Below are 11886 nucleotides of genomic sequence, written 5' to 3' on the forward strand. Positions count from 1 at the left end.
GGGTGGGGTACTGGGGGTTGGGTGAGCCTGGTGGTGGTATTAAGGAGGGCACGTATTGTATGACGCACTGGGTGTGGTGCATAAACAATGAATTTTGGAACACTGAAAAAAAATTAAATTAAATTAAAAAAAAATCTAGGCTTGATCATCTTCTGCCACTTTATTGGAATAAAAATAAAATAAAAATAAAAATTTTGTCACAGTGATAACTTCTTTTTATTCTTCATATAAATACTTCGGGATACGAGCAAATTTTGTTTCTTCTTACTGTGAGCCAAGGAAAGAGTGCTCAGCTCATTTCTTCATATTGTGGAAGCTTTTGCCTGCAGAAGGGTATGAATAATTTTTTTCAGTATAAATAATCAGTATCTGTAGAGTTGAAAAGCTGGTAGAAATAGCCAGGAGGGGTGGCATTAAGAAAAGAGTGAATTTGCTTTAACAGGGAAGTGGAGGTGGGTATTAATCTTATTTATCATTATAGTCACATTTCATGCAATGGCATTTCATGATGTAAGAAAATAATTTGTTTTTTGCTTAACTTGCCTAGTTTATTACTGTTCTGGTGTCCTGGTAAGCTTTGATAGTTTGGGATTTGTCAGCTAAAATCTTTTCCTTTGTTACAAGCCAACAAAGCCTACTCTCTAAAGAACCTATGTGCCCATTATGGAAGACTTTCAATTTTTTTTTTTAATTAACATATAGTGTATTATTTGCTTTAGGGGTACAGGTTTGTGAATACTGAGTCTTACACATTTCACAGCTCTCACCATAGCATATGCCTTCCCAATGTCCATCACCCAGCCACCCTCCCTCCCCCTCCCACCGCTACCCCCCAGTAACCCTCAAGTTTGTTTCCTGATTCAGAGTCTCTTATGGTTTATCTCTCTTCCCGTCCCTTCTTGATTCATACCCCCCATGACACCCCGCCCTGCCTCTCAAATTCCTCATATTAGATCGTATGATAATTGTTTATCTCTGATTTATTTTGCTCAGCATTAATACCTTGTAGTTCCATCATTGTTGCAAATGGAAAGATTTCAGTTTTTTGGATGGCTGCATTGTATTCTATTTGTGTGTGTGTGTGTGTGTGTGTGTGTGTGTGTATACACATACCACATCTTTATCCATTTATCTGTTGATGGACATCTAGGTTCTTCCCACAGTTTGGCTATTGTGGACATTGCTGCTATAAAAATTTGGGTGCACGTGCCCCTTTGCATCACATTTGTATCTTCAGGGTAAATACCCAGTAGTGTGATTGCTGGGTTGTAAGGATAGCTCTATTTTAAACTTTCTGAGGAACCTCCATACTGTTTTTCAGAGTGGCTGCACCAGCTTGCATTTCCATCAACAGTAGGAGGGTTCCCCTTTCTTTGCATCCTTGCCAACACCTGTCATTTCCTGAGTGGTTAATTTTAGCCATTCAGACTGGTGTGAGGTGGTATCTCACTGGTTTTGTATTTCTCTGATGCCAAGTGATGTGAAGCACTTTTTCATGTGTCTATTGACCATTTGGATATTTTCTTTGCAGAAGTGTCTGTTCATGTTCTCTGCTCATTTCTTGATTGGATTATTTGTTCTTTGGGTGTTGAGTTGGGTAAATTCTTTATAGATTTTGGATACTAGCCCATAATCTGATATGTCATTTGCAAATATCTTCTCCCATTCTGTCAATTGTCTTTTGGTTTTGTTGACTGTTTCCTTTGCTGTGCAAGAGCTTTTGTTCTTGATGAAGTCCCAATAGTACATTTTTGCCCTTGCTTTCCTTGCCTTTGGTGATGTTCTAGGAACATCAGCAGCTGAGGTCAAAGAGGTTGCTGCCTGTGTTCTCAAGGATTTTGATGGATTCCTGTCTGGAGAAGACTAATGTTGGGACGACAGGTGTTCAGAACTCTCCTAGGCAAAGGAGATAGGGTTACCTGATCTCTGAGAATAGTCACCATTGTTACTTTAGAGAAGATTATTTCTACCTGTTTTCCTTTGCATTTAGATGAAGGTATAGCAATATTTCTTTTCACATGAATATTGTATGCTGTGTAGCTAAGTTTTATAAAGGAAATGTCTTTTTAAAAATTTAGTAACATTAAATGTTGCTGTTTTCTAGGTACACACATAGATATATACATATATATTTTAATCTTAAAAACCTTCTGGGGATGAATACTATTGGATTGACTTTATTTTACACACAAGAAAACCAAAAGCTTAGGGCACCTGGGTCGCTCAGTCATTAAGCATCTGCCTTCAGCTTAGGTCATGATCCTAGGGTCCACTGGGAAGCCTGCTTCTCCCACTCCATTGCTTGTGTTCCCTCTCTCACTATCTCCCTCCCTCTCTCTGTCAAATAAATAAGTAAAATTTTAAAAAACAAAAGTTTAGAGGGTTTAGGTTACTTGTTCCAGGTAACAGGAATTGGATTTAGAATTTGACTCTAAGCTTTCTGACTGCAGAGCCTACTCATAGCTACTAGATTATCCTCTCTCCTTACAGTGACTTTTATAGACTGTCTCAAGATGTAAAGGATTGGACCTTTAAAAGATAAAATCTGGAATTCAGAAGCTCAACAGCAAAAACATTTATTAAACATTTATATCTAATCTAGCATGGCATTCATGTGTAATTTCATGTGAGTTGGTGTTTGATGCCAGACCTCTGGAAGCTAATAATCTTAGATAGTCTATAGTTACGGGGGCAACACACTGAAAAACTATATGTCGGGAAGAAATATATTAAGTGAAAATGCAATAATACCAAGCAAATCTGAGAAAGTACATATTGAATAGTGAAGACTCAAAAGATTGTTACTTTGGGGGTACCTGGGTGGCTCAGTGGGTTAACCCTCTGCCTTCAGCTCAGGTCATGATTTCAGGATCCTGGAATTGAGCCCCGCATCAGGCTCTCTGCTCAGCCAGGAGCCTGCTTCCCCCTCTCTCTCTGCCTGCCTCTCTGCCTACTTGTGACCTCTCTCTCTCAAATAAATAAAATCTTAAAAAAAAAAAAAAAAAGATTGTTCTTTTGAGAGTAAAATTTAGGAAAATATTTTTTTCAAATTTACCCTTGTGGAGATTTTTTGGGGGGGGGTGGAATTGCTTGAGTGAAGAGAAAACTTAAATTCTTAGTAGGAAATAGAAGGAAGCTTGGGTTAGTAGTGTGGTTGATAAGAGGGTATGTGGGATAGTCTTTGAGGCATTAAGCTGGAAAGGAGAAGGGTTTATGGAGTAGGACCTGCTATAAAGCAAAGCTCTTCCAGATCTTAGTGGAAGTGTTTTGACTAGAGAAGGGGTCAGTAAATGTTATTTTAATAGAATGATGAAATATTCAGGACTTGGGTTGCAAGCAGAAATTCTTGGCATGAAATATGGCAGTCATCTGGATGACAGCCTAGTTACGTCTTGGGAGATCTTGGTTAATTAAATAGCTTAGGTTTGCCCATATTCAGTTGAAGTAGGTAATTTGTTTACATTTGCTGATTCTGTTTTCAGTCATCTGTTGTCCTGTATGTAGTTAAAGCATTCATTGAAAGCTTCATCCAACACTGAAATATAGAACTAGTTAAATTTAGATATATAAAGTTAAATATAAATCTAGTGAAACAAAATCTTTGATTTATCTGAGATAATATATTTATGTTGGAGTTACCTCTAAGAGGTGTACTCTAAATAGTAAGTGAATTATTAATAATATCTAATTGCCTACAAAATCCAAATTATCTTTTTCTTCAAAACTCTGGAAACCTAGATGTCTTGTGCTAATCTGAGAATACGTAAGATATTTTTTCATTATGTGATAATTTTAGGAAGATTACTGACATTTTATAGAGTCAAGGATCAGCAGGGTTACTTCCATTTTATACTTAATTAAAAGTATTTAAAGTAGGTTTTTATTCTATAATGAAAGAAATAAGGATACTTAATGGAATCCCTGGAGTCCGACATTTCTACTTTTAATATGCTGTAACATTTGTCCAACACACCACTGTGTTCTCTGAAAAGAGCGATCATTTTCACTGTATGGCATTACGATAGACTGTATATCCCCAAGGTCTTCCAAAAGGTCCATGTAAGCCTGACAGCTAGGAAACGTGTACTGTTGTAGAACATATATTCTGGTGACTTACTGATGCAGGCCTACCCTTGATGGATGGCTCTTTAGAGTAAAAATCACTCAACATACTCAGCTAAATGCTATGTAATAAAAATATTTCCAAATCTTATTCCCTATCATTGAGGACCTCCTTAAATTTAACAGCAGGTTAAAGATTTGGGGTTGGCTTACTGAGGAGCAATCTTTCATTAGGAAATATGCATTTGGTTGTCTTGAAAGTTCATGCATTTAAAGTCCCTGCCAAGCAGCTAGACTTAACCATACTTTCAGCAAGATCTACATTTTCCTTTTTCATTTTCCATTAAGATAAAATGTTAAATTAAATCTGAAATAGCTGACCCCAAACTAAACTTTCCAGGGGACCTTTTCTGTACTGGTCTTGCTGAGAGATAATTGTTGTTAAATCTAAGTCCTGAGGAATGGTTGGACATTATTCAACATCAGCAATAAAAACAAAATAACTCCTTCAAAGGAAAAAAAGCAAGATTTGGGTTTTAAAATTTTTGTTTATGATAGAAAACTTCAAATCTATTTGGTTGGTTTCACTGCTATTGCAAAGATTAAATAATAAAAGCTAGGAAAGATTAAAAAATTAGAAAATTTAACATTCTATTTACTTCATTTGGTTTTGGGAAAAATAGATTATACTTGTGAAAATGTTTTTGTATTGCAAAAATTAAAATATAAATTTTTATAATCAGGCTTGTCCTATACTTGGAATTATTGGTCTGTGGACCCAAGTGACCTATAGCAATCTTATCCTGGAAATTCTGGTAGTCCTCTTAGGGACTCTTGGGTATATCCAGATCCAAGTAGCTAGGATGTGCTTGGGAGTGAATTCTAAACCTACATTAGTTTCTGGAGTATTCACAAGCAGATAAGCAAGCCAAGTGTTAGGTCTGTTTGACGGAAATACATGCTTGGAGAACCTGGGGTATCTCAAAGTAGAGAATTAGATAAGTCATAGACTGTTAACATTGGGTCAAAATAATACTTAACTATTTCCATTTGGCCAAAATACTTGAAAATTGTAATTTATATTTCTACTAAGTTATTATAGTCAAAAGATCTTTTAATTATCTTAAACTAATCTTGGTTTATCGGCTATTAGGATCTTCACTTCTAAAAAGCTAATTCATGTGAAAAAGAGAAAAAGCAAATCTTTTCTGAAAAGAGTTGTTTTATTATTTAAAATTTATATCTCATCTTTTTCCAAAATAGGATCTATAGCAGACTTCCTTAGACAAATACAATAAGATTATTAAGTTAGAAACTGTAGATCACAAACCAGATGGAAGGGAGAAGAGACAAATAAGAGTCAACTTCAGTTATTCGGGGTTAATTTGAGTCCTGAAATTAACTGTGGCTAATGCACAGCAGAGACCTTGGACAAGACTTATGTTTCCATCACAAATCGCTGCCTTTTTACGACTTTTGCCCTCCCCTTATACCCTTGTCTCCCTGGGATTAGAGAAGAGCTGAATTAACTGAAGTACCTCTCACTGGGGTGGGAGTCAAAACCTATGGCAGCCCCTCCTTGTTCTTCACCACCCACCCCCAACTCTCAGCACCATAGGGAAGGGGAAATGCTAGTCCCTTGCTATGCTTTAGTGTTGTTCATTTAGTTAAACTGTTCCTCTACAATCAAGAAACTTGTCTATCCCAGGAATCCAGACTGAGGTTAAAGACAAATGAAGAGGTAAAAGACAAATGAAAAGGTAAAAGAACTTGACTTAGAATATGGCCTATGGCATTGATGTGGAAGTTTCTGAAGTGCTAATTTGCATACTCAGTATTTGCCTCATGACATGTTCCATATTCTCTTTTCTTTTCTTTCTTCCTTCCTTCCTTCCTTCCTTCCTTCCTTTCTTTCTCTTTCTTTCTTTCTTTCTTTCTTTCTTTCTTTCTTTCTTTCTTTCTTTCTTTCTTTCCTTCTTTCTTTCTTTCTTTCAAGATTTTATATATTTATTTGACAGACCCAGATCTTCAGTAGGCAGAGAGGCAGGCAGAGAGAGAGGAGGAAGCAGGCTTCCTGCTGAACAGAGAGCCTGATGCAGGGCTCTATCCCAGGATGCAGGGATCATGACCTGAGCTTAAGGCAGAGGTTTTAACCCACTGAGCCACCCAGGCGCCCCATATTTTATTTTCTAAAGAAAACCTAGAAATATGAAATTAAGGAAGCTAAAATTGCTATAATGTGTGACATTGTATCTTAAAACATGGCTTAGGATTCTAATGAATTAAGTATCGAGTGACACACTACATCAATAGCTAGGCCTCAAGAAAGCCAGAAATGTAGGGGTGTTGTGGGAGAACTGGTCAGAAGTTAGAATGTTGAGTGGCAGGGAGACACTGATAGCAAAGGACTGCTCAGTAGTTATTGGTTTGTGTGTTCACATGCTTTATGATCTTGGATATTCTGAGGTATCCAGGAGCTCTAGGGTGGGAAGAGCAGCTAAAGAGAGACTGTATCCTCTAAATTTCAGTTTTTGCCACGGTACTGATGCTGCTTGACCTGGGTTTACCAAAGATCACAGAATGAAATCGGAGTTCCCTACTGTTCTAAGGTGATTGTGGGTGGCATCTACCAATGGAATTGAAGGGGAATACTTCCTTCTAGTTTCATTTCAAGACCTGTTTCATTCCCGTGTCTGATTGTGCTTTAGAGCCTAAGGAGTCCTTTGCCTTGTAATAAATATAGACCAATAAGAGGAATCATTAGCTAGATTTGTGTAATCTATTAGTCTAATTTTTTATAAAGATTTATTTATTTATTTATTTGAGAGAGAGAGAGAGAGAGAGAGTACAAGTGGCAAGGAGAGGGAGAGTCACAAGCAGACTCCCCCTAAGGTGAACCCCTGCACTGGGCTCAATTTCACGACCCTGAGATCAAGACCTGAGCAGAAACCAGGGAGACACTTAACCGACTGAGCCACCCAGGCGCTCTTCTATGAATCTAATTTTTTAAAGCATTATTGTGTTGCATATTCTGCTTTGTTAATCTATTAACTAAATCTTTGTTTTGAGGGTGTTCTCTTTTGGGGAAGAGGTTTTGATTCTGGTAATTATGAATGTATTAAGAACAGATTTACATGTAGAACTGACAACAGTCAAACGGGAGGCTCTCTAACCTCTATCTTTAATCAGCCAATTCTCTCAAACATTTCCATATGCATTCCCCCCCCCTCCCCTGCCACGGAAGAATGTACTTTATCTGTTCAAATTAGAATAGTGACTTGGAGAGAAAAATAGGACAAAATGTATTTTCAGCCTCCACCAGGGGGACCTATTGCTGCAACTAAAAAATTAAATCTGAGAAGAACATGGATTTCACATGCCAGTTACATGACAGTAATTTTTATTTTTTTGGAAGCACACATACATTTGAAAAAAATGCTATTATATTCCACATAATGGTATTTCACGTTATAATTTTATTTTTACATTATATTTAAAAATTAAAATATAAAAATAGGGATATAAGCCGTGAGGTTTTTTGTTAACCTTTTTTAGTAGACTGACTATAAAATGAAAATATAAACTCAGTCTTTATCTGAGAATAATTTATTTAAAATATCTATATGATAACCTACATAAAAGCAGAAAAAATCTTTTCCACAAAACACATTTTTGAATTTTGCCAATTCAGTTCATTTTATTCCCTACTCTGTTGGCTTTTGTCTGGGATTTAAAGGCTTACAGTTTTTATGAAATGTTTTCATTCATATAGTATATGAATACTGTAAGATTCATAATCACAAAGTGGGCAAGTTTTATAGTCACAAAATTGGGAAATCCATATTTTTGCTTCACTTCTAAGAGTGAAGGAAAGTGGACATATTTTGTGCTTTCAGATTATATATGTTTTCTTATATCAGTTACTGCCCTATTTATTCATACCAGTATTTCTTAATATCCCTTAATATTTTTTATGGTTTAAGTAATTCCATTCTATATTCTGGCAGTTTTTATCTGACTCATATTACTACCTTCTTTTTTATTTTATTGATTGAAGTAATTTATAGTAATGGTTTTCAGTGATGAGTAGAATTTACAAATCCTGTGGGGCAAATGATACTATACCCATTTTTCAGATCAGGAAATTGAGGCTGAGAGTTATTGCATTACTTGAGTAATGTCTTATACTCTGCCTTCTGATTCTGAGCCCCAGTATTCTTTCCACAATACCATAGCTGATTTTAATAGTTCCAGATATGGACTAACCATTGTTCCAAGCATACTTCCTCAACCTAGACTAGTGAACTCATAATCTGAGTTAGCGTAACTTCAAATCAGATATATTTTTCTGCCTTAGATAGTCCTTTGGATAATTTCCATTGTCCGTAGTGAATATCAACACATGGCATTTTTAGTAAGACGTATTTTTTTGTAGATACTGTATACTACACTTGGCTCCATAATGTTGTAATGATGCCTTTGAATTTCTGCTTATGTACACACACACAAGCGCACACATCATTTTTCTTCCCAAAGAAAAGTTTTAACTCAACATTATGAAGAATGGAATGCAGCTTAAGCAAAATGAAATGAAAGTGTACCCTAGACATATGAAAAATTTTACTTGTTCTAAGAGAAATGCATGGTAAAGTGCATTGAAATACAATTTTATCTGTTAAGTTATTTTTGTAATAAACTCTGTTAAATGCTGGGATTTGGGGTTAGTAAATAGACCAGACAGTTCTCCACTATTGGGATTAAAAATTGGTTACAGCCACCAACAGGGCAATTGATAACATCTATCAAAACTATAAATGCTCGGCAGCACTTGGCTCAGCAAAATGTTCTTTGAACTTTAGCCTATGGATATACTTGTACAAACACAAAATTATGTTTAGGGTTATCATAGGTTTATTATCACAAAAAATGAAAGCAAATGTCGCTTGATAGGAGGGTGCTTAAATAAAATACTATACAGCTGTTAAAAAGAACAAGACAGCTCTATACTGATATGCAAAGAGCTTCGAGCAACATTAAGTGAAAACCGCAAGGTACAGAATAGTCAAGTTACTTTTTGCGTAAAAGGGGAAGAATAAGAATATATTCATTTTTCCTTGTATACACATAAACTCTTGAAGGATACACAAAAGATTAATAAAAGTGATTACCTGCTTGGGGTTGAAGGCAAAAGAGGCAACTGGATAGCTGAGGAACAGGTACAAGAGACACATTTTCTTTAGAACCATGAGAATATTTTACCTATTTTTAAAATGTATGTGAGAAAGAATATATAAACCAGAGATTAAGTAGACATAATTTTGCTCCCAAAAATGACAATAAAGGAATACTTTTTTTTTTTTAAAGGCTTAACACTAGCAAGAACAGAGAATGGAAGAGGAAGAAACAGCAAATTTGGGGAAGTTGGAAAGCAGGTGTATGAATGGTACTGACTTAGCAGACCTACAAAACCAAATTCTTTGCTGACAGTGGGAAAAGCTGAGAAGCTTTCACATTGCAGATTCTCTAAAATGTTTAGGAATTGCCTTTACCAGGTATCTCTGGAAATGAGATTGAAGGTGGGACTAAAAATAGGAGGATGGGTTGGCAGCCTCTTTAAGAAGCTGTTAAATCCCCAATTGCACAGCCAGGCAAATTCTCTTTCCCAATCTTCAGGTCTAGCCTCTGGAATGGGGGGAACAACACAACAAAAAACTAAACAACATACTCCACAAAACTCTCTGGATTGAGATGTACTGGGAAGGGGAGGAAGGGGGCAGTAACTTACTGAGAACAAAGTGATTAATTGAGCATTTGCATACTGAGTACCAAGACCCTCTCCCTTGCCTCTCTTTTCCCACTTGGTGCCCAGATTAACAATCCAGTCTAGGTTGAAGATGCTTCATTATGAAATCTGACCAGTCAAGAGAAAAGACATCTGGGGAACCCAATGAAATGACCAACCAAAACGCTCTACAGTAAATCTCACAGTTGACAAGTGCTAGCTAGCATGAACTAAGAGCTTTTGAACAACTTTTTAGTGCCTCCACTTTTAAATGTGAAAAACCAAAGTTACTAAGGAATTGAGGAGAGTTTTAACAATGAAAGATAAAGACTATAGTGGATGCTGTGTTGGATTGCTCAACTCTTTCCTTCAAGAACTGAGGCATTCCTTCCTCCAGCTTCTTAATGCTGGCTTGAGGGCTGACAGCCGAGTGGCTGTATAGTGTCACTTTACCCCAGGCTTACATCTCTTCCCAGAGCAGACCACATCCAGTCTGGTTGAGATACAGGGTTTCAGTTGTGAACACAAAGATATGTTTCCTTTGCCTCATTTAGGACAACCTCTAAAGGGCCTTCCCATCTTCAGAGCTCCCTGTGGGACTGGCAGTTGCAAGTGCATCACAATTCAGTTTCTTAGTTGCTTAAAGCTGTTGCTCTTGAAGGCACTCCCCAATTAACCATCTGGCCCTAAATCTCAGTATCAGGAAACCCTGCTCACAGCACAATCCCAAACAAATAAATAGAAAAAAGTCGGAAGAGAAAGATTAGTAACTTTCGGTAGACAAGAGAAGATATTCTTCTGACCTGCTCCAATCTGAATTGCTCTTAGGCTTAGAGGATGACCTGTTCAGAATGGAGCAGGTCAGAAGGATTCTGGCAGAAATTATTCAAGAAGATGAATTTACTAGAATACCTAATGTGAATAAAAAATTAAGAAGAGGGGTGCCTGGGTGGCTCAGTGGGTTAAAGCCGCTGCCTTTGGCTCAGGTCATGATCCCAGGGTCCTGGGATCGAGCCCCGCGTCGGGCTCTCTGCTCAGCAAGGAGCCTGCTTCCTCCTCTCTCTTTCTGCTTGCCTCTCTGCCTACTTGTAATCTCTGTCAAATAAATAAATAAATCTTTAAAAAAATTAAGAAGAGATTTAACAATTTTCAGAGAATTTGGGGTTAAATAAGCAAAAGTAGAAGCAAGACCATTATTAACTCCAGTGAAATGAAAATCGATGCAAGAAAAAAGTAGTAATAATGTCCTTTATTGGTTGACTCCAAAAAAAAACAAAACAAAACAAACAAAACCCCACATCATAAAATGTAGATATTGAATATTGATCTAACCAAAATTTGTGAAATCATATTGGGATGATAAGGGAAGTGTGTGTTGTATACATGTGTGTATATGCTCATGCATGCATATTTGCTGGAGTTAGAAATAAATGTTCATCTTCTATAGATAGAACTGGTAATGTAAGCATGGAGTATACTTTAGAATTAAGAGCATAAACTGAGTCCAGACTACCTAGGTTTGAATTGTAGCTCTGCTACTTTCCAGTAGTATGATCTTGGGCAAATTACTTCTCCATGCATCAGTGCTTATATGGAAGAGGGAGATAATAATAATACAAATCACACAAGGTTATTGTGAGGATAATATAAATGTGAGCTTATACTGTTATATAGTAACTATGATATAAATATTTTCAATTTATGTTATCTGTTATGGACTGAACTGTTTCCCCCACAAATTCATATCTTGAAGCCCTAAGCCCCTGCTCCTAGTACCTTACAGTGTGATTGTATGTGGAGATTCACGCACATGCCTTTGAAAGAGGTAATTATGTTAAAATGAGATTCTTAGGGTGGGTCCCAGACTACTCTGTCTGGTGTCTTTATGAGAAAAAGAGATTACAACATACAGAGACAGACACAAAGGATGCATGGGGACAGAGAAAAGACCATGCATGGCACAGTATTTCCTTCTTATAGATGGCATACAGAGAAGGTGGAGGTCTGCAAGCCAAGGGGGAAATGCCTTAGGAGAAGCCAAA

This window comes from Mustela erminea, chromosome 3, assembly GCF_009829155.1.
Source record: "Mustela erminea isolate mMusErm1 chromosome 3, mMusErm1.Pri, whole genome shotgun sequence".
In the NCBI taxonomy this organism is placed as follows: Eukaryota; Metazoa; Chordata; class Mammalia; order Carnivora; family Mustelidae; genus Mustela; species Mustela erminea.